The 23,593-nt window shown below is 43.9% G+C and overlaps 1 protein-coding gene across 13 annotated transcripts in view; it reads right to left on the bottom strand.

The window, feature by feature from the left end:
• The window catches only part of FHIT (fragile histidine triad diadenosine triphosphatase), a 772,226-nt gene that overhangs the window by 491,648 nt on the left and 256,985 nt on the right, over positions 1-23,593 (bottom strand). Inside the window, exon 1 of one of the 13 annotated variants that reach the window (XM_090022424.1) lies at positions 7,966-7,995. The exons of the other annotated variants lie outside the window; for them this stretch is intronic. The gene's annotated coding sequence lies outside the window, so the exon portion shown is untranslated. Of the gene's footprint in view, positions 1-7,965; positions 7,996-23,593 lie in introns of those variants that run through there. 13 annotated transcript variants of the gene reach the window in all.

Below are 23,593 nucleotides of genomic sequence, written 5' to 3'. Positions count from 1 at the left end.
TCAAACATTTTCATGATAAAACCATAAGCTTATCCATTGCCTCTCAGTACTAATGTAAGTTAAATATTTGCATTTAACTGATCCAAGAGCTGCAAGAGCTCCTGCTAGAGCTTTTCAGCTGGTCTAGATTTGTCACCGTTCCCCCATTCAATGTCAACCTACTCATTTGGTATTCAGCAAATTCCTACCAAATTTCATTCTAAACATATGCAGAATGTTTTAAGTTGAAAAGTAAAAATAAAGAGACAATGATTTTCTTAGTTACTGCCTCCGTTAAAAAAAAATGACCTCAAACTTCAGCTTTCAATTGGCAATTGAAAGAATATAGAAATTCAGACAATAGCTGAGACATGCTGTAGCTACAGAAATAAACTGAGTGGTATTTTAACCTCTTTCTTTCTCCTGCCCCCCTTTTTTCTCCTTTCCCCCGCAAACAATTCAATGTGCAGTTGCTTAACCCAAGCAAATCATACTGCATGCCCCTACTCAGTTCAGTATATACTATGTTGTCATTTTTTATTGATGCATCTTTAAAAGCACTAGAGACAAAGAAAGCCCTTTAATTCTACATCCATCTCTTTTTCTCCTGGCATTTTATCCTCTATACTGGTGGCCTTACTTAGCAACATCTTCCAGCCATAAGTGGGTGCAAGTTTGCATGACCTCTCATCAGTGCTCCCTACTTTAGAACAAGGTCCCCAGTTAAACATTTTCCCAAGAAAGGCACCAGCAAGGCTGGGACTTTCAGAGGAAATGGGAGTTTTAGGTACCCAAGCCCCACTGAAAATCATTAACCATCCACATCATAAACATTGAGCTTAATGACTGTACAAGTCTGAAAACTGTTGGAACTGGATTTATGACCCTGATACCTTGCTCTGGGTAGAATAGATCCAAAACCTTCAGATTGACCACAACCTTTCCATGTGATAATAGGCAAAGTTTATTGGATACACAGTGATAGCAGATCGGAATAACGCAAACAATTCTATATCTACCACTCCTAGAGCTGTCATCAGCGGTAAGGTACATCTGGCCAGCAGGTGAGCTTCGCCCTTAGGCACTCTTGAATGTCAGATGTCAGCAGCCTAGAGATCGGAGGCCAAGGCCCAACCACCCCCTGCCCTCGTCCCCAGTGGGGGCATGAGACGGACTGGTAGCATGCCCCCTGTCCATGGTGGCCTCAGGTTCCCTACTTGGGGACCCTTTGTAGCTCTGAAATCCCTTCTTTTGTACTTTTTCCCCTCTGTGGTGACTCTTCATCTCTGGCCATTGCTGATTCGTCTCTCTGTGGTCGCCAAATGGCCATGTTCTGTCCTGTCAGCATATTCCTTTGTTTCACAAAACCATCACATGCACACATCCTAATTTGAGCTTTCTCCTCATTTGCTCTGTTCCCCAAAACCAGAAATCCCAAGGGCTCTGCACTTGGGCACTGTGACCTGGTGCCACCTTATCTCATGCTATGAAACAGTGTGGTACATGTCTTCAATTTCCCAGCTTGTGTGTCTGTTCATTGCTTATCTGCCAGACCGGAAACTTTCAGAAACAGGCTTTTTAGAAATCAGTTAACACTTGATGTTCCCCTGGACTAGATGACCTCCTGAGGTCCCTTCCAGCCCTCACTGTCTATCATTCTGTGGACCATTATTCAAGTGCATATCTACTTCACCTATAAGCCAATTCCCAAAAGCAAACCTCTAAATACCATTTTCTAGCCATCAGAAACAAGGAGGAGAGAGGACGTGAAATGCCCTATGCTTCTGCCATCTTCTAAACAACTGCATAGGAAGTGGAGGGCAGCTTTTTGGGCTGTCCAAAACCTAAATGCATGCTTGTCAAGATGCATTTCAAAAGGTGCAGCCCTGTGCATACCACTGAGGGCACAGTATGACTGGTCCTTCTGGTCTGTCTGCACCCATCAGATATGTGGCTTGCATTGCTCTGTTCTCCACTGCTCCCTGAAAGGGCGAGACGTCACCACAAGTTATTTTTAAACCGCTGTCACATTTTCAAACAGCCATTTTGAATCAGCAGTGAAGAAAATGTCAAAATAATTACTACTTAAGATGTACAGTGGTTTGCTTATAATGCTGCCAAGCTAAAATATTTATATTTTACAATGAAAACACAATTTAACCATTGACTTCCATAATCTAGTCCAGGAGGAATACAGATGTACTACTGTTAACCTGTTCCAAATTTTAACCAAAGTATAGTACCAATCCGGGGTGCATTGTAAATTCTGGTCTATTTTAAAAACTGTAAGGAGAAGTTTTACACAGAGTTGAGGTGTCCGTTTTTCCCTCTGCCTTTTGCCTGTTTTTTAAATAGCTTTATTTACTTAAAAAGAAAATGGCTCCTTTTACAAAGCGAAACAATTTGTCTACTGCCCTTAACTTAGCTTGGTAATGCACTGAAATGGATTACTCCATCACCTAGTTCAGGAGCTTGGTCTCTATTAATCTCATGCAATATTTCAGTGGTCTTCCTTTAAAAGTCCACGACTACAGAGGGCTCTCGTGCCCCAGTATTTGAAGCCCCAAATACAACTCCTATTTTCAGTGCAGATAAATAATGCGATAGAGAGTGAGATCGCTTGTAAAGGTTGATCTCTAACTGCAAGTTTCTGGGTGAGTCTGTGAGAACAGATGTAGAATCATAGAAAAGGAGGGTCAGAAGGGACATCAGGACATCATCCAGACCAACCCCCCACTCAAAGCAGGACCATCCCCAACCAGATCATCCTAGACAAGGCTTTGTCGAGCCAGGCCTTAAAAACCTCCAAGGATGGAGCCTCCACCTCTCTAGGTAACCCCTTCCAGTGCTTTGCCACCCTCCTAGTGAGACAGTTTTTCCTAATATTCAATCTCAACTTCCCTTGCTGCAACTGGGGCCCATTGCTCCTTGTCCTGTCGTCTGCCCCCACTGAGACCAGTCCACCCCCAGCCTCTTTGCAGCCCCCTGCAGGGAGGTGACGGCTGCTATTCAATCCCCCTCGGTCTTCCCTTCTCCAGAATAATTCAGCCCAGTTTCCTCAGCCTCTCCTCAGCAGTCCTGTCCCCCAACTCCTGAACCATTTCATTGCTCTTGGCTGGACTCTCTCTGACTTGTCCACATCCTTTCTGTAGGGGGAGGCCCAAAACTGGACACAGGACTCCAGATGTGGCCTCTCCAGTGCTGAATCAAGGGGAAGAATTACTTTCTTCAATTGGCAGCCAACGCTCCTACCGACGCAGCCCAGGATGCCGGTAGCCTTCTCGGCACCAAGGGCACACTGCCGGCTCCTGTTCAGCTTCTCGTCCCCTGTCACCCCCAGGTCCTTTTCTGCAGAGCTGCTGCTTAGCCAGTTGGTCTCAAGGCTGTAGTGTGGTCCATGAAGACTAGTAGGGACTGAAAGCTTAAAAACCTCTTCTCAGGCTGGTCCAGAGCACTGACAAACGGAGTCCAGTAGTAAAAAGAAGTTTGGTGTGAACAATGCGAGGTGGAAACAATGCTGCCAGATTTGTTACGCAGTGCAGCAATTCTGGATGCTGGGAACTAGACCGGCAGAATAGTAGAGCGTCTCAGAGCACGTCGAGGGCACAGACTTCTTTGAACTCATGTGCATCATTAGTGATTAATTTGGAAATTACTTATCGGAACCATTTCAGAATGCACATCAGACCAATTGGTTTGGTTTCTGTGATCCTGTCAATGAATGCAAAGTTGCACACTTCCAATTAAGAGGAAATAATTACAGGCTGCGGAGACCAGACAGCTGGACAATCCTCACAACTCAACAAGTTAGTAAAGGAAAACCTGAGGTTCAGAGAAAGCCACTTGCACTCAGGGATGCTCTGGGGACCTCGGCCTTCCACTGGTATGACACGTTCTTCTTCCTGTAGGGACCCATACAAATGTCCTATGCCATCAAGCTGCTTTTGGATTCAGGCAGGTAGATTTCTGTCATTTCTGTGCACATACAGGTGCTTACCTGTGTCCAGATGCAAGATAGGAATTAAACCCTTTTCTGCAGGTGACTCGTTTTCAAGTAACAGATCAGCTGCAATTGGCTGTCACTGGCCATACCTCTTATCTGGCCCTCTGCTTCAATTTTGTAAGCCAACAATTGTATGATCAGAAATGCGAAATAAAAATCCACTCCTACTTTATATCAGTTCTTTTATGTCCATTTTCCACAAGAATCCTAGCAATGACTGAGTAAAAGGTAATGTTCCAGACAATATCCTTTAAAGAGCGTCCCATTGTGAAACTCCCGTGCACAGAACCGTTGATTTAGAGTTTTACAATCTTCTCTACCTGTATTTTTATTCATAACTAATGTAAGAATCCCTCCACACACACGCGCACACACCACATCGTCTCTTTTATCACTATCAAAAAAGGGGAAAGAGGCATAAAACATGAAGGATGAGAACCCTGTAAATTTTCAGGAGAAATATCAGAACCAGGAGATGTGACGTTCAGTGGAAACTCGTCCTTTGCCATGGCAAACAACCCGTGTATTTGCCTACCTGCTCTATTTGGTTTTGCTGGCTAGCCGAGCAAAATATGGAAAACCTACACCACCAGACTAAACTACCACCATAATACTCCAAGTCACAGCATTCCCAACGTCCTGGCAAAACATTGTAAATTGTAAATGCCCTGCATCCAACACAGCTGTCCTGATGCATGGAGAAATCGGTGAGGCATTAAGGTTCGCCTGGGCAAGTCAAATACTGATGAATGAGGCCTTTACCATTGTAATAACTATAGTGAGTAATGGAACAACCAATGCCTGTTATTAAGAAAGAACACTGAATAATGTATTACCAACACTGAGATCAAGGGAAAATACATTTTTATCAAGGAAAAAAAAAGACTAATATCAATCATGGCTTTTTTAGAAGCGGAAAAGTGAAGTGCAGAAAGAGGAGAGTTTGAGGAAAGGCTGCAGTATGCAGTAACTGCCTGAAATTATACTGTGAAAATCCTTTTTTCTAGGGTGGCTACCTAGGGCTACATTACATGCTGGAGGAACAATAAGAGATTGTGACATTTCTCTGAATATATTTATAGGTGTGAGGAACAGTCTACTTTTGTGAAGCAGAGGCTGAGGGAAGTGGCAGGGCTATGGAGAATACCACACCATGCATCGAAACCGCCGAGTTAAAGCATATTTGCTTCAAGGCCACAAAATATGAGTGAGCTAACATGACAGAACAGTGACGATTGCTCTCTGGCCATCCCCTTCAGTGCACAACGATGGCTTTGAAAACAAGGAAAGAGAAAGAAGCCGTTGTGCTTTAATAGCCTTATTTGTTACTTGCACAGCACTAGAGAGGCACATTCGCGGCGCCTTGCAAACAGACAGCAAGGGACCGGAGCCTTGTCCGCAGCGCCTTACTCTCTCATTTGGGCACGTGCTTTTCAGACTTCTGCCAGGAGCCAAACTGAAGCTGAGCCAGGCCAGCTGTGTGGGAGGAGAACCAGGGTGGGTTAGGGGGCAAAAGCTGCAGAGGGAAATGAGTACCTCTTTGAAAACTCAGGGGTCCAAATGGAAAAAAAACACCAGACAGGAGAGCAGGAGGTGTTCTCCAGCATGGAGGTGGGTTGGCAGGATGGTAGCAAGCACGGAGGTGGGCTGGGTGCAACACGATTCTGGAAATTCAACCAAAGCTCAGTAATAAGCAACGAGTGGTGTGCTGTGCAGCGCTGTGCTGCTAAGAGTCCCGGCACCGAGCTCGCTGACCGGGCAGCGCGACAGAAGTGACTTCTGTGCCTCCCCAGGCCTGGGAGCCTAACACGGCAGCAACCTCTCGCTGTGGGGCTGCCCTCAGGTCTGCCTGCTGTTTCTCCCTGCACATTATTGAATTGCAGAAAATGAGGGTTGGAAGGGACCCTGCACAATACTTGAAGCAGGACCAGCCCCAACTATATCATTAAAAACCTCCAAGGATGGAGAGTCCATCACCTCCCTAGGTAACCTGTTCCAGTGCTTCACCACCTTCCTAGTGAGAGTGTTTTTTACCCAAAATCCAACCTCAACTTCCCTTGCTGCAGCTGGAGCCCATTGCTCCTTGTCCTGTCATCTGCCCCCACCGAGGCCAGCCCAGCTCCATCCTCTCTGCAGCCCCCCGGCAGGGTGGTGAAGGCTGCTAGTCAGTCCCCCTCAGTCTTCTCTTCTGCAGACTAAATCAGCCCAGTTCCCCCAGCCTCTCCTCACCAGTCATGCCCCCCAGCCCCCAAACCATTTTTGTTGCTCCCAGCTGGACTGTCTCCAACTTGTCCACATCCCTTCTGTAGTGGGGGGCTCAAAACATGGCACAGGACTCCAGATGTGGCCTCGCCAGTGCTGAATCGAGGGGAAGAATCACTGCCCTCGATCTGCTGGCAACGCTCCTCCTGATGCACCTTCTCCAGGGTGATTTTCCTATACGTGGATACAGGGGCATGGGATATAACCATTGAAAGGGCCCCTCCTGACAGTACACGGTTTTAAAGGCCTCTTTACACTGCTCTGGCCCTTTTATATGGCTATAAATCTCACCCAATGAATCACTGACTGTCATGGAGAAGGTCCAAGGGACCTGTCTGGGCCTCGAAGCTGAACAAAGTGAAGAAAAGCATTGCAGTGAAGCACAAGCTTCCTCAGGATAACAGAAAACAAAGGGCTCCAAGAGATGATATCTTAGATCTAACTGTATGCTATGCCACTGCAGTCAGGGTGCACAGGAGGGCAAACAACTTACCTAATGGTGTGTCATCGGACAAGGGATGTCAGTAATATCATTTTAAGAAACTTCCCTATCCTCCACAGAAGTATACAAGATGATAGTGTTGAAGGTGATGGGTCTAAATGTAATCTATATGAAATGACCTGACCCAGTACTGGCGTAAAAAAGTGATCTTTAATTCAGGAAGTTTTTTAACAGACGCTGCAATCTCATGTTTTGCTTTTTAAACTATTAATTGACTAATAAGCATATAGCTAATGTCTTTGTACTATGCAGCAAATGCAGACTGAAGGAACCCAAGTTTCCATCTTCTTTAGAAGAATCTACTTTAAAAAACACAGTTAAAAGATCGTCGCGAGAAAATGCCTAACCTTCAACACAAACTAACGCCATGAGGGAGTGATGCTATGGCTTGAATGGCCCATAGAAGACACAAACAAGATCATAAAAACAAGTGTACAGCAATACTTGAATGGCCAAAAATAGAGAAAACAAAATCATAAAGGAAAATTAAGAACTGAACAGAATAGATGAAAAGTTTGGAAATAAGATTGACCAGGTATAATTTACTTGCAAACGTAACGTGTTGAAAATATCTGACTTCAGTGCTACCCTGCGTGCACTACTGCGAATTAACCATATTCATAACATTTCCTAAAATACCCAAGTGTCCTCAACAAGCACTTGCATCTTGCTGTATTAATAAAAATGCATAATGTGTATATGTTTTGGAGAAGGCAGAAGATACTATACTCCAGTTGACAATACTGAAGCCAAATAGATTAAACAAATCATGTAATAAAAATTTACCATCAGATTTACTTCAATATATAAATAATACTGCTAGATATTGCTATTCCTTTATTTTTAGGGTACTGTAGGTTTTTCGCTTCCCATAAGATTTCTTCTTTGACGTACCAATACATTGAAGCATTTTGCACAAAAAAGTGGGCCTCCCTGCAAGTGGATATTCTGCATGCAGGATGGTTGCTATATAAAAATAAATCGTGCTGATTGTATCTTCTAATTACATAACCCACAATTCAGCACACATGTAAACAACTAAATTATTCACGTTATGATTAAAAGAGGATGCAGTGCTGCTCTAATACAATCTCTCTGCATACAATAGCTGTTGTCCCGGTGCATGCACTGCGCTTGCACTGAGTTCAGGAGGGTCCCAAGATCCATGCACTGCTTGAACTTGGGCATCCTGGGCTCAATGCTCGTCTCTGCCAGGTACCAGATGCGTGACCTGGGCAAGTTGCTTACAGACCATATGCCTTGGTTTCCCATCTGTAAAACAAAAATAATAATATTGCTTTCTCTTTGTCCATCCTTTGTCTTTTCTATCTAGACTGTAGGAACTCGAGGGCAGGATCTGTCTTGCTTATATACAGCATGCACCCCAATGGAGATCTCTAGACCCTACCGCAACAATTGGTAATCCTGAACAGTATCTTGCTCTTGGCCCTCTGAAAACATTTCCTGCGAATATGAGAAAGAAAAACAATATGCAACTGAGTAATCTCATTGTCAAGCATTACAGAAATAGTGTTAGATGTGAATACTTGGTTGTACACCTATGGAACATATTAACACACATACACAAATACTTAGTTTTGGTATATCAAATGCATCTTATTCCCCAAAACAAGATGTCATATTAAATAGGATCACTTTTCAAGTGACATTTGAATCATTAAAATGGTGATCAGCAGCTTTCAAAATAAAAACTTCTTATAGCCTATCATTTCAAATATCATCAAATCGCAATGCCGTCGCTTCAGACACCGCGGGTGACTTGACACAATGCAGAGCTGATATTATGCAGACCAAATATCTTTCTTGCAGTCCTTTTCAGAACGGTCCCTAAAACGACGCCTTTTCTTTCAGGTGCAAAGAATTCTTCTTCTGTAGGAAAGAACCTATAAACCCAAAGGTATTTCTGCGCTGTCTCTATATATCATAGCTATAGGCTCAGCCTTGGTGCACAGTTTTCACAAAAATTAGCTGCTTTTTGGCACGGTGTTTAAGAGGAAAATGTACTCCTTCTGAACGGAGCTAATGACAAGAAGCTTCTCAAAGGGCTGGAACATAGTTTCAAGCGATAAAATGCAGCTATATTTCAATGACAATGACGGCATCAAAAGTGTCTCTGGCTGTCTCAAACTCATGAATGTTCTGCACTTTCCGAGTTTCATTTTATGGCACATTTGATCTTGAAGAATCTGGAAAGAGATTTTCTCCCCTTCTGAGAGAAGCACAGAGCCTTTTCCCTTGAATCTTAACTGCTGAAGCTTACATCTTAGTGGGAACACATCAGCCCTGATAGCATTTCAATGGATGTGCTTTGCAACTGCATATTTTGACTTTTATATCAGTTTTGATCACACAAAACATTTTGTTCAGACTTAGCTCAATGCTGTGTACAAATTCTGTTATAGTCTCATCTCAATAATAAATACTGCTCCATCGTTTCTGAAATTATGTACACAATATAGGAAATTCTCTCAATGGCCTGGCATTAGTCACACACAAAAATTGATTTAAGTTGCAGGGGTTGGGTTTTTTTGGTTAATGCTTACATTTCCCAAGGGAGGTAAATTCTGGTGTCTGATCAGCTCTCATGATAATTTGGGAGGATTCAAGTTGCAAGTTCAAGCTGTTTCACATCTCCAAAAGCAAGCTGACTTTTGCTTTGCTGAGCGCAGCATCTGGACTTGCACACAACAAAACGCATTGCTCATCGCGTGCATCGCAGCTGCTGGAACGACCTGTGCCTCAAACACCTCCCGTCTCGCCAGGCGCACCCTGCTCTGTGTCACAAGCCTCGTGCTGCCATCTCTTTTGGGACCGGAAACTACAGCTGGACAGAAAGCCAGAGTATCTACACCATGTCACTTGATGGCAAATAATTTCCTGGGGGAGAGGTGGTTCAAGGGGTTTCACTTTGATTTTGCTGACACATACTGAAGTCCCCCAAAAGCCCCCAGACTGCCCATCATGCCTTGGATAACTTAAAGAAACTCCTGCTGCCAACCTGAGAGCCTCGAAAGTCTCAGCACCTCTGGCCACACCACGTGGGGTCCTCGGATGCCAGGCTGGGGCCCGAACTCTGGAGAGCCGGGCTTTCATCTCTGTGCCCAGGGGTCCAAAAAGCCTTGGGCCCCCTACAAATTGCTTACCCTACAAGATTAGCTCCGAAACCCCTTACCAAGCAACTGCCAAGAAGTCAAGGCCAGTCTCCGGAGGCAGCCTGCCTGCATTAGGGGGAAAGGTGTTTTTTTAAACTTTGCATGCTCCCATGCTCACACCAAACACTGGGTGACAGACCCCCGCGTGGCAACCAGTCCCCTCAGGCCTGGCTCAGGCTCAGACCCTCCCTCGAAGCAAGCAATGACCAGTGTCCAGCCAGCTTGCCTCCAGCAAAACACGGGCGGTGTACTTGGGAGAAAAAACTTTGCCAACAAAACCCATTTGAACTCTTCAGTCTTCTTTAAATCTGCGTCTTCCCCTCCTGGCCAAACAAGGTTCACGAGAGAGCTGGAGATACGGTCCAGGACCTCGGAAACCACTAGCAGGTGCCCACTGTCTTGCTAGGTTGCCTTCTCATACGATTACCACTGAATTAAAGCATTTAGGCATACAATAAACATCCCCCCATTCCAATATAAATTCAATCAAGGCATCTGCATGGGAAGGCTCTCCTCACTGAGCTGGTCTCAGGCAGTGTGCATACTCTTATCCCAAACCAATATTCATAGATTAATACAGCGCAATTCCCACAGTATTCATAACCTTATTACACCGCGGCTCCACTTCTCTCATAATCCACTGTATATATTGCATATCACGTTTGATTATCATCATTTTAAAAAATGTTACCACTCTACACCACCTATTTGTGTGAAAAATGACACTGTGCTACCAACCCAGTATTTCGGCATATAAATCTACTTCCATCCTGGTAAAAATGTGTTAATTTAACCATCAGATCTTTACTGCTTAAAATATAACAAAAGTTTTAACATTCAAATGTTATTATCCTTCTTCTCACCGTCAAGTCAGTATGACAGAAGTAAATGGGCTTTTCTACCCACCTTGCTGCTGTTAGCTGGCTAACTGTTGAACATAACAATATAACTGGACTCACACCAGGCTTTTGCGATTAGTATCCATGAGATGTTGCACGCCAGATAACAGAAATCGACCTTACTTGGATATATCAGAATAAATCCATTTACTGAAAATGACCTCCTTCATAAGACATCTTCAACACAGAAAATATGGCTCACAGCTCTCGTTACTGTTATCTAATTCCCGCATGCACCAGATTGAACAATTTACTTTGGTACAACCAGCTCTTGTAAGGGAAACATGCAGCATTCAGATTCCTCAGTCATATTACGAGACAGGGTTCACACAAAGCTGTTAGAAAACACATTTAAGAGAAAACTTCAGCTAATGTCATTCAGACATCTGAAAATGTGGGGGGGGGGAGGTTTGCAAAAAGATGAAGCTCTGATCATTGTACTATATCTTATCCAAAGCTAAGGTCAAGGTCAGATGTACAATCAACAACTCCAGATCAGACAGAGCTTAAGACATCCAGTTTCAGAGACAGTCATGGATACACCGAGCTCCTTCCAAAAGCAGCTGAGCACCCAGTTTGGGGGAATATGGAGCAACATGCAAATCCCTTCCGGTCCCACCTAACCACAGGCATGTCTATCCAGTGACAAATACAGGTAAGAGAAAATTCCCTGTGGCCAAAGGTGAGAGGAGAGCAAGTGCTGATTTCATCTGAACTAAAGGACTGCCTATCTACGCAGCAAAAGGAAGTCACCAACTGCAAAAATGGCAAAGGAACGCTGACGCTTTGGGGACAAATACGACCCGTTTACATACCCTCCTTTTTAGCCCAAGGTAAAAGCAAACTGTATGCTGGAGCAGGCAAGCAAAGCCTGGCTGGGGTTCAGTCATTACCTATACAATCTGTCGAACCTAGCACATGCTGCAGCCAGCGGGGAGAGACCTGCTTGTCTGAAATACAGGTCCTCTGCCAGCGGGGCCTGGGCTCTGGGGTTGGAGCCTGGGTGTCAGAGACAGGGTCACGTTTGCTTTTCTTGTGCTCTAAAAAAGGCCCCGTCAGTGCAGGGTTTGTCTGGACGATCCCTCCCCCGTGTGTTATGGACAGTAAGATGTTGCAGCGCAGTATCATGACAAATGCCACCAACTTTATGCTATGGCCATGGAAGAGCATCATTGCGATGCAGTGCTCTGATGTTACCCACCTCCAACGCCAGATGCAAAGTACTAAACTATGTCCACCGGTGACACTCGGTTTGCTCACTATGTCTCCCAGCGGCATTTTATATTTACAGACACTCTCTCGGGATTGTCTGGTTTGTATCTAAGCCTCCTTGTGCCCGTGCCCATAGTCTCTTAATAGATGTCCTATTAAAATGTCTCCCACTGACAGCATCACTCAGTCTCTTGCAGCTCGGGAACCTGCACTGCATCTCTCCAGAGTTGCTTAATTTAGGCTCATTTTCACAAGCTGCAGATGCCAAAGCTGGATCGGCTTGTTGATTTCCTGTATAAATCAAACTGAGGGGGGAAAAGAAAAGACACGATGGCAGCAATATATCTTTTCCACTCTAGAGCACAGTGGGGCAGAAATGCACCAAGGTCAAAGCTACAGCGAGAGCTGCTGAGTTTTAGAGCCCTAAAACGCCTCCCTGGTAAGAGTGGGTTTTTTTGTTTGCTTTATAAAACTTTTACTCCTTTACACCATTTTCTAGCAACAGTGGGAGGTCTTGGCATGTTCCTCAATAAGGCAGAGCTATTCTCTGCAAGAATCGCACATCATTCACAAGTGTGGTGTCACAATGGCCTAACGAAAGACTAGGCAGGTGACAACTGCCAATTTTACTTGGCTCTCTTGATGCTCACCCCACATGCTGGTTTGCTTTTTATTTTTACTGCTGCCAAATATTGTGAAAATAGTTTAAAACGCAATATCTGTAACGACCCTAATGTTCCCTGATTGTGCTCTGTTTCCTTTCAGGCAACAGTCTCTATGATTATGCTTGGTCCCTAGTCTCACTGTACAGAATTACACGAGTCGCATATCAGCCCATAAACCTAATCTAAGCAAATCATTTTGAATTTGTTTTCTCTGCATTTTCTGTTCTTTTCCCAGCGTTGCATCACTTCAGGCATCAACAAACGATGTTTTTAGTGTAACTCCCTTTAACTTGGCAAGATTAAAAAATAAAAAGACCATTTACAGTCACTAGGCGAATTAGAATAACAGAGAGGGTATTATGCTGTTATTTGTCAGTAAATCTGATAACATTTTAAACAAGAGTTGGACATCAGGTGACTGGCCTGAAATTAAGCATGGAATAAATTTTTGAATAATCTGCTAAAAACGCTTTGCAATAGCGTGCTAGGAAAGCTTTCTAATAAGATATTCATGAGTAATTAGAAACCTATGGACATGTTTAAATCTCAATCTACAACCGGCAGAATGAAATGGTTTATTTAATGCACAGAAAACTTGGCAAGGAACTGGGCTGAAATTTTTCCTATAGGTGCAAGGATTTTGTTGGCCTTTGTTAGTCACAAGTATATTAAAAACTCAGCGCTATCTCAAACCTCACTTGTTTCTGCAGCTCAGTTATTGCATTAAGATAATAACCAGTTAATAGATCCAGTTCTGTGATCTACTCATCCAAGTACGTATATCAGTCCTCCTACGAACTTGGATGGACCTGGATTGTTTCTCCTGGAACATTTTCATTCAGCTACTGTAGTTTTTTTAAAAGACTGGATTTACATGGTCAGTTATAAGGTTATTTTAAAGGCTATTAAAACCGACAATCCAGATGTGCACAGCACAAATGAGCAGCCCCGCCCATGGCACTTAACCTTTCCTTTTTCCTTCCCTAAGCTGGCCTCTCTTTTTTTATCAGTCTCAATTACAACCACCAACACAAACACCTTCACCTTCTGCAGCCAGAACTCGTGGTAGAGATATCTTTCATTAGACCAACTAAGTCTGCAAAAATATTTCTTTTATTCACAGTCTGGGGCACAGTAAACAGGGGGCACATGGAAGGGGTAGCAGATGGCTGACCAATTAAGGAAAAACAGAAGAAATGAGAAGAAAAAGGAGGAATTTGACAGTAGCTCTCATGCCATAATCCCACAGACACAGAACATCCCTCTGCAACCAGGGAGTAAAAACAGAAGAGTAAAACCTTTGGTTTCCTAATCTCAGCCAGGCCTGTCCAGCTTCTAAGTGTCCGCGGGCCGAATGCCCTATGGGACACACACTGATGGGCAGGTCCCGACTCTGACTGCTCTCCGGGAGCAGCAAAATGAGGGGTAGGGAGTGGTGGTCTGGAAGGAGCCCAGGGGCTGCTGTTTAACACCTCGCGGGCCGCCCTGATCTAAGTACCACGAGTGCATAGCTCTTATACAGAGCTTTCCCTCTTCCAAACCTGCAGCAGCTAATCAGTTCACATCAGTAATTCACAGCAAGTCTGAGTGCATCAGGCACATGCACGCTGTCTGTGCACACTCATGCACAAACCCATGCGCACAGTTTACCCGCTGCTTCCTGTAGGTTGAGAGCTGTCAAGCAGAGACTCTGCTATTTGCTTGCACTACACCTAGCGTGACAGACTCCTTATCTCTAATTGCAGAGCTGAGGTGCTGCCATTATCCAGCTACCCTACAACACCTTCGAACACCTCGCGCAGGGAACGACGGCGCTTTGTCTGTACAGCTGCCTCTGCGGTTGCACGAGCTGGCTTTCATGGAGCTTGCTGGAAGACTGCAGTGCATTACAATCATACAACTGAATCAACAGCTTCATGATTCATTTTAGTTAGGATTATACCAATTTATAGAGGCAATCTATGCCATTTCCTTTCCTACAAACAAAATTATTTTGCCTAACCTTTCCCATTCTCTTTCAGGTTGGAGCAAAGATGTGAGAGTGACAGAGGGAGTGGATGGTTGGAAACCAGTGCAATTTGGAAATAACTCTGATTGTAAGTGCAAGGAGAGAGATGCTGCAAAATTCGTTCCTCTTTGCTGTTAAGAAAGACTTACCATTGCTCGTGAATAGCACGAATAAATGTCAGTGAATACGTGGATTTTCCTTTTGGCTTTTCTTCTGGACTTACAGACACATTGAGTAGCTGTCTATATTGGGATGCTATTGCTTTATCAGAGAAGGCATGCATTTGAAGCACAGTAGCTATTTTTGCCATCAACAACTATAGGAACCATATGTCTGGATGCTCACTGGGCTGATGACCCCACCGGTCTTTCCTGCCCCAGAGCAGGGAGGCTGGACCTTTTGATCCAGAGAGGTCCCTTCCAGCCCCTAACATCTATGAAAAAGCCCTAATTCCACACTAAGAGTGCTTTTTCTACACTGTATCTTATGATAGCCTTCTCCTAAAACTGACTATGCTACACAGTGGAAGAAGAGCTGATACAGAACAGCCAGGTTGTCTCAGGCTATTTCCATGTGTATGCATAAAGCCTTTCTAACAGCTTATCGCTCCATCCCAGCTTTCTGCCACCCAACAAGCTGAGAGCACTCCCAGCCTAGCTGGGTGACCAGGCCTCAATTATTTCTGTGGTCATGTAGTTCCCAAAGAACAAATGCACAAAACATGCATCTTTGTTGCCTTGGAGAGGGCCCAAGAACATACTTACAGATTCTGCAGCCTCCTGCATGGCACTTCATGTCCACAACCACCTTATCCGAGTTGGTTGCTCAGAAGCCGACCAAGCCATTCTGTCTCGGTGCTAAATACTTCCACAGCACTGCAAGTTCCTCTTCGGTTAAAGTGCACACATCCCAAAGTTTTCTGAATGCATAGTTAAGGGTATTGAACGAAAAAAATCTATACTGTGCCTGCAAATCGTTTTTGCAGTTTCTTTTATTCATTCTAAAACGAGAGCTAAACAATTGAATCGCAACATTTCTGGACACAATTGTTAAAAATGAGCCTGAAGTATATCTTCAAACAACGTTTGTGTCTTGTAACCAACCCAAACACGGCAGAGAATTAGTTGTTCGTTATTCCATAATATATCAGCAATTCCAATGGCCTTGTCTGCAACTGTAGACTAAAGACCTAAACCATTCATCTGAGTTGCAGTTATCCCCATTTCATCAGGGCTTCCCCATCTGAAAGGCATTCACCTCTATTCATCTATAAGTCCTACATTTCTATTGCTGAAATAAAACAGAGCCACCTTCTCACTTATTTACAACTTACAGTAATTGGCAACCAAGCTATTTTTATTTAGGTATTATTATAGCATGCTAATGAAGGCGCTAGTTTTTAGTGTTGCAGTAGTAAGATTCTGTGACAATTGTCTTTATCGGATCCTATTTTTAGGGGGGGTGGTATTTTGCCCAACTATAGCCATTTTGGCTGACATTTTCCAGGCCTGTTGCCTGTCTCAGACTTAATACTTTGTGGAAAAATTCAGCCCAGATGGTTCAGTAGCTTCCAAGAAAGATGATAACGTGCGTTTTTCTCCCTCTCTTAAAACATTTTGGTGCTGTTTTCTTTGAACTTTTGGAGCAGGAGCTCTAAACACAGTGGAAGCATATCCTGTGCATCAGGGCTGTATTTGTCCAGATTTGCCCAAATCTACAGTGGGAAAAGGGTATGGAAACCCATACAAACACGTCTGGTGAAGACTTGAATTCTGCAGCTAAAATTCACCAAGGCTCCAGCACCTCAAACTCCTCGTGGTGACTGAATCATTCATCATGATCCTGACAAGAGCTAAAAGGGTGAAAGGGTGAAGCTGTGTTTTCCCTGCAACCACTTGTCTTAGCTGCTCTGGGCTGGAAACAGAAAACATCTCATTTGAATGCAGGAAGAATAAATGCCAGACCTAGGAAAAAGGAACGAATAGCTTAAGATCGCAAGAGGAGTCGAAGAGAAACTGTGGCTGGAACCCTATATGGAAGGACGTGCACCGGCGGGGTAAAGACAGGAAGCCAGCATGGGAAGTAGGGGAAACGACATGCGGCTCTCGAAGGCCAGGGGGTGGGTGCTATACTGAGATCGGATGAAATGTGAGGGATATAGAAAACTCACTGGGGTAGAGACTAGAGAGCTGGCGGGGGGTGAGGTGAGGGGGTGGGGCACCGCTCTGAGTAGGAAGGTGTATTGGGGGAGCCAAGCCTGGCATGGCAAAGGAAGTGGGACTGGAAACCAAAGAGGCTGTGCCCACTACGGGGTACACAGCTCTTTCAAGCCAGGAACGTTATCGAGGGATCCTGAGTATTGTCATTTCGCTGCTCTCAGCAAACGCCTACTAGATCCGCCAGCAAAGCACATCTCATCCCTCCATGATAACCCTGGTCCACGTAAAGCATGGCCATCAACTAGTCCTATGATCCATTGCTACACTAACACCAGTGGGCCAAGACATGACATGTGCTGGATCCAAGGGTCCCAACCTTACTTACGAGGCAGATCCACAGCAGAAAGAGGTTTGCATTTCAGTCTGTTTCTTTGTTTGTAACTGTAGGAAGTTGAAGTAACCAGCTCAAATAGGTCAAATAAAAATGAGGTAGCTGGTTGAGTCCAGCACCCAGCAGTTAGGAAGCACCAAAACCGAGCTTCCTGTGCCACATAGTTTCAGCTCCTGGTGCACCTGCATTGCCATGCTTTATTTTGGTTTTTTTTAATGACATGTTCACATGGCATTTCCCCCCCACACCGGCCTCCTGCCTCATCCAGTGCATACCATGAGCTGCTCTGCAAATGAATTAGGGTTCTCCCATCCATTGTAGTTCCCATGTGAAATGAGAGAAATTACTTAAACCAAGTTTTCCACACATTACCGCCGATTGCATGCACCATCTTTTTCTTGCAGCGCACCTTGACACCCCAGGTCTGATCTCCAGACAACAGAAGCCAATGGAAGTTGTATCTGCAACTTCATAAGTATTGCATTATTCTAAGCACTCGGAAAAAAATCAAGTCCTTACCATCTCAGACAGGGCACCCAAATTTAGCAGCTTCGTCTGACCTTAATCTGTGTCTCAACTCCCTATCTGTGAAAGAGAGATAACACCACCCTCTCCTCTTGCTGGGGTTTTGTGAAGATAGATTAATTAATTCCTGTGAAGTGTTTGGATACCACAGAAAAGCCCATGAGGAAATTAGGAATTCTGTCTTCAGATCAGGGTTTGAATAGTATTCAGTAAATACAGCCTAGGACCACCTACTGAGAACAGCAAGGAGAAAACATCCTGAATAGCAGCTCATTAACTGAACACTGCCCATCCTATACGCTGAATGCAGGAGGGGTCCAATGGAAATAAAAATGCAGTATGTGGTAATATAATTAAACCATACTGCAGATGTGTTAAATGACTGAACTAAGCTTGCACAGGCAAATTTCATTCTGGCATTTCCTAACCTCTGAGCACTTGACTTCGCAGTCTTAATTATGCTCTTTTCAGTGTGCACCTGTACGCATGTATGCGTGCATATGCACATATGTGCATGTGATCTACATATAGGAAATGATTTATGCTCACATTGCAAACCTCTCTCTATTTCCCTCCAGAGCTGATAACGAACAAGGGCAGGTTAAAAAAAATCCATTACAAAAGAAGATACTGAGCTTGCCTGAACTTGGCAAATGCAGCATGGTTTCTGTTTTTCTCTTCAATTGCCAAGGCACCGGAAACATGCAAGTGCTATTTCTACTAGCACATTATTTATTAAGTCTTTAGATAAGAAACTTCAGGAAAATATAACATAGCCGGTCCCTACTATTTTACCTAGACTACACCATTTCCTGAATTTACCACCACCACGGGCTTCCACCCTCTCCTCTGCTAGTTCCAGTCCTAGCAGAAAAGCAGCAGAAGCAACTAGAGTGGAGACAGGCCATGGAAAGGAAATAGCAGCTCTATAATATGCTGCCTCTCCTCTCTGCCCCTTCTCTGCCGAGGAGGCTTTGGCAGGGTTACTTTCCACTGCAAAGTTCCAGTCTTAAAAAAGCAAGCGAAACATTTCAAAAAGAAGCTCACGGTGGCATGCCCTGGCAAGGGATGATTAGTGCAACGGCCCACCAAGAAACGGGCTGCTTTGAAGAACGGGATCTGGTTTCATTGGCTAGGGACACAAATGACAAACTGGTATATGTGATCGGAAACTGGTTCAGATCTGTACCACAACAGAAGTTCAATGTGCATAAACTGCTTTCAAAATGTCTTAAACTGGCTTAAGATAAACCTGGATGGATGTAGTATCAGACTGAATTGATTTCGATTACATTCGTTTATTGAACTTCTGCCCCAGATCCCCTCCAGATTCAAGTTAACTCACATCCCCCAAAATCCCAGGATGCTTAGCAACTCTCCCACAACCCCCCCCCACCAGCCTTGGCCCAAGTTATCTGCTCCAGCCCAACAGGGACGTGCTATAGTGCTCCCAGCTTCTGGCCTGGGCCACTGCAGACATGTGGCTGCATTTCTGGGATCAAAAGTGAATGTCTGTTCACTTGCTTATCGGTTCAATCTCTGCAGCTTAGACTAACCTGTGAAGACTGAATTAGTTCAGCCTTGGGCTTTTTGACTATCTGTACTTGGCCATTTAGTCTAAATGAGGGTAATGTCATTAAAGCCAGTAAAAAGTGTAGACATGAGATTAAAATCTGACTGTTTCAGCTCACAATGCTTCCTGGAACCCACTGGAGTTTTCTTACAAGGTGTGCCCTACCTAATATGTTTCTACCCACAGATGGCATCTTTTAAATACCTGCGTACCTTTTTAAATACAGAGCTAATCCTGAATTTACTGATTGGTTTGTTTTGTTTTGTACTTGGGGGGAGGGGGGGATGGAAGGGGTACAATAGGAAATATATATTCCCCCTGTCCTTGGACCTAGTCCTACAAATCTCAAGCATCTGACTTGAGTAGTCCCATTTAATTCATCTGGAGTAATTGGAAAACTAAAATTACATATACTCTTACACATCTACAAGATGTCACATCTATGCGCATGATCAGAGGTCAGGAAAACAGACCTTATGACGACAGGCTGACAGCCACGGGGCTCTTTAGCTTGGAAAAGCGCAGGCTCGGGGTGACCTGATGGCCACGTATAAGTTTATCGGGGTGACCACCAGGATCTGGGGGAACGTGTGTTCACCAGAGCGCCCCAAGGGATGACGAGGTCGAATGGTCACAAACTCCTGCAAGACCGTTTCAGGCTGGACATAAGGAAGAATTTCTTTACTGTCCGAGCCCCCAAGGTCTGAAGCAGTCTGCCAGCGGAGGTGGTTCAAGCACCTACATTGAACACTTTCAAGAGCAAATTGGATGCTTATCTTTCTGGGATCCTATGACCCCAGCTGACTTCCTGCCCCTGGGGCAGGGGGCTGGACTCAATGATCTTCCGAGGTCCCTTCCAGCCCTAATGCCTATGAAATCTATGAAGTAATGACTTAGGATATGCAAAGCCTACTCTGTTTAGCTAAAATATTTGTTCCCAATGAGTCCATATAATCTTGGTAAAATTAATTTTTTTGAACCATAAAAACAACAAATGTTACTTTTTTATAATTTTGCGGAAAAAGCATTCTAAGGGGCACTGTATACATAGAATAGTCCATCTGGTCAAAAATAAAGCAGAGCAATAGAAAAACAATGACTTTTAAAAACATGTAATTAGAACTAAGAGCAAATTATGTAGTGATCCTACCACTTGCAGCTAGTAATAAAGACCTCTGTGCATATTATCATTATTTATATAGTCATTTAATTTTTCCCTACAAAATGTCTCAAGCAACTTTCACACTACTGTACATTATTTCAGATATTTCTGTTGATTTTTTTTAATTAACTAGTTCATTGTTGGTGTAATTTGGGACATTATGGTTTCAACAGTAATATTTTTGGTACTTGAGTAAAGTTTGTGATATGCCCTGAAATAATTGTATTTGCCTTTAGCAAACATGTTATTTGATTTTTGAACAAAATGGCTGATAGAGGCTGCTGAAAATTACTGTAGCTCAAAATGCACCAACAGATGTGCTATCTGCCAAGGGATTTCCCTAGAAAATTTCTAATTTTCTTCTATCAGTTTAGAAAAGGTTCATTTAAAATCTGTTAAAATGTATTCATGTGCAGTGTTGCATTATATCCACTTACGGATCAAAAGGGGAAAAAATGTTCAGAAATCTGAACTCCAGCAGCTTGAGGCTGTAACATTTCTACACAATCTACCCAGAATCCAAAGGGGGTTTTTTTATGAGAAAATATTTAAATAGTTGGTATCCATGAAACTAAAACATGCAGTTTTATCCACAGAACTACTATAGCATCTCTCGCTTGATGAGACTTTTAAAACCAGAATTCACAGAAAGCTCTTTAGAGAATTCATGTGTCCACTCCTCATATTTGGAACGATTAGTTCAGGTGTTAGATTTCAGCAAATTGTGTCAGGAACCGGAATTGCAGAAATATGCATTTGAGCCCAGTATAAGGTCACTGTGTAATGGCAGAATGTAACATCTCCAATTTATTAGGTTAAACCAAATATCATCTTTCCCAAGCAAGATCTGCAGGAACTTCAGAGGAACTAGCCAAGGCAGTGACCTTCATTACTATTTGCCTCTGCAAGTCAAAGCTCTACGAACCTCAGAGACATCACCATTAATCCACAAAACCAAGCCAGCCAAATTGCTTGGCAGACAATGATCTAGCCACAGTAATCTACAAATTTCCCTCCGCCCTATTAGACTACTGACATTTGCTCAACTGGAGCTGAAAATAAGAGGCGATGCAGGGAACTTCAGTCTGTAAACAACACAGTAACCCACCTCCTTACCTCAAACAGGGAAAGCACACCACACTGCGCTCCAGTACTTCCTACGCATCTCCAGGACCCATCGAGTTTGGTCTACCTGAGAAGCTCTTTTCCCCGGCAGCGACCCAGGCAGACAGACGAGTACCCAGGGATGATGCAGTGAATGAACCCAGGAAAGACAATTTTGAAAAATTTCCGCCCCGTGTCTGCAAGCTCACCTTTTGTCAAAGTCTTCCACACAACACAAGGAAGAAGTTCGCCAGAAACAAATGTTTAAGGCAGCCCAACTTAGGAGATGCAAAAAGCAGGACATACATTCTAGGCAGAACAATGGAAATCTTCCTTGTCGTATTCATTGTCATAATAGTGACAGGCGCCCTAGAAACATCACTGACAACAGTAAGAGGCTGACAGATTAGCTATTTTCCTATATGAATATCCCTCAAGATGACACCAGGAAAAAAAAGAAGGAAAGAAAGACATCTGAATGGCCTTTTCTTGGTTTAAAGGACCACATTATGACGACTCAGATCCAAACACCGTGATATGCATTTATACACATGCATTGTTTTGCCTTCTGCACAGGATACAGATGGAGTAAAACATGCAGTAGGCTTGATCCTCAACAACATGAGGAACTTCAAATATGCAGATTCTCCCAGGAGAATTTCTGAGCCCTGGGGAGGACATTTTAAAGCTCAGGGCACCTCACCCTATGCAAGCATAACTAATAATTTTACAATTTATGACGCCAGCCAGACTTGGTTACTGACTGAATTTAGACTCGCTCTGGATTTAGACTTATGCCACACTCTATCTGGATGTGACGTAGGTGGCAAAGGCAACACTTTGTATAAAAAGAAAAAACAAGAAAATGCGATCAAGAGATTTAAAAGCAGATTTTTATACCTTGCTTGTCATTACTGTTTTGTGGGAAAAGTCACGCAACTTTGGAGTGGGAAGAAAAGAAAAGCTGTTCTAACTAGTGTGCAGACAATAAGCTCTTCCGGGAAATGCCACTAAAATTGGCAATTGCATTTTCCCAAACACCCTGCACCTCCACATCTTATGATCTATCCAGAGACATTTCTGCCCATTTATATTTAAAACTTTGCTGATAAACATAACAAATAGTTGAACAGCTGAAAATGTCTACTTGAAAGATCACACAGCAGAGTTGTTCCTATTAATGCCAATGAACGTACACATCCATAGAGAGAAGAGAAAAGCCCCCAAAGGAAAGACAACAGAAAACAACAACAGGGTAGAAAGATGCTATTGGGACCAATGTGAGTGCTTAATGTTATACGGGCTCTTGAAGTGGATTGCAAAAAGGTCCCTCTCCTACATGCATGCACACATACGCATTTGCACACATAAATATGTAACAGAGTAATACAACTTTTATCTCTTTGGGAGCCACAGTGGCAAGTTTGGCTTGAAAGCGGCAGAGATTGTAAAGGAGAATGAAACGTTATACGGGGAGCCCAGGGGTCAGTACCTGTTGTGAACATGACATAAGCCCGACGGGCTGCCTTGCACGCTTGTGCACGTTGTGCGGTTGTGCCAGCCTCTTGTTTTCTCTGCCTCAGAACCTGGCTCCCCTCTGCAAGCTCTGCACTTCTTTGCCCACCTGTTTTGGGTGAGACCCTTCACCTGTGCACTTGGCCAAGAATATCAATTGTGCGTTTGGGGGTACCGTTTCCACCTCTCCCCAGAGCCGGAATGACCACTGGCCTCTCCTACAGACAGATGCAACAGGCACCCCCAAAAGCATCACTGAAGTTTAACCTGGAAGAACATGATTAGTCTCGCTGAGCGGGTGCTTATGCTACTGGATGCATCCAGGCAACCCTCAGAGGCATGGAAGGAACAGGACCATGCCCTGCTTCCTCACCGTCTCTCCCTATGCCAAGGCAGAGGCGGCAAGGATGCAGAAGTCCTGGGTTCCCTTGGGCAAAGGGACTTCAACGGCCCCTGACATT

This window comes from Crocodylus siamensis, chromosome 11 (assembly GCF_052110815.1).
Source record: "Crocodylus siamensis isolate JL-2025a chromosome 11, ASM5211081v1, whole genome shotgun sequence".
In the NCBI taxonomy this organism is placed as follows: Eukaryota; Metazoa; Chordata; order Crocodylia; family Crocodylidae; genus Crocodylus; species Crocodylus siamensis.
This window is presented reverse-complemented; position numbering and strand designations above follow the sequence as displayed.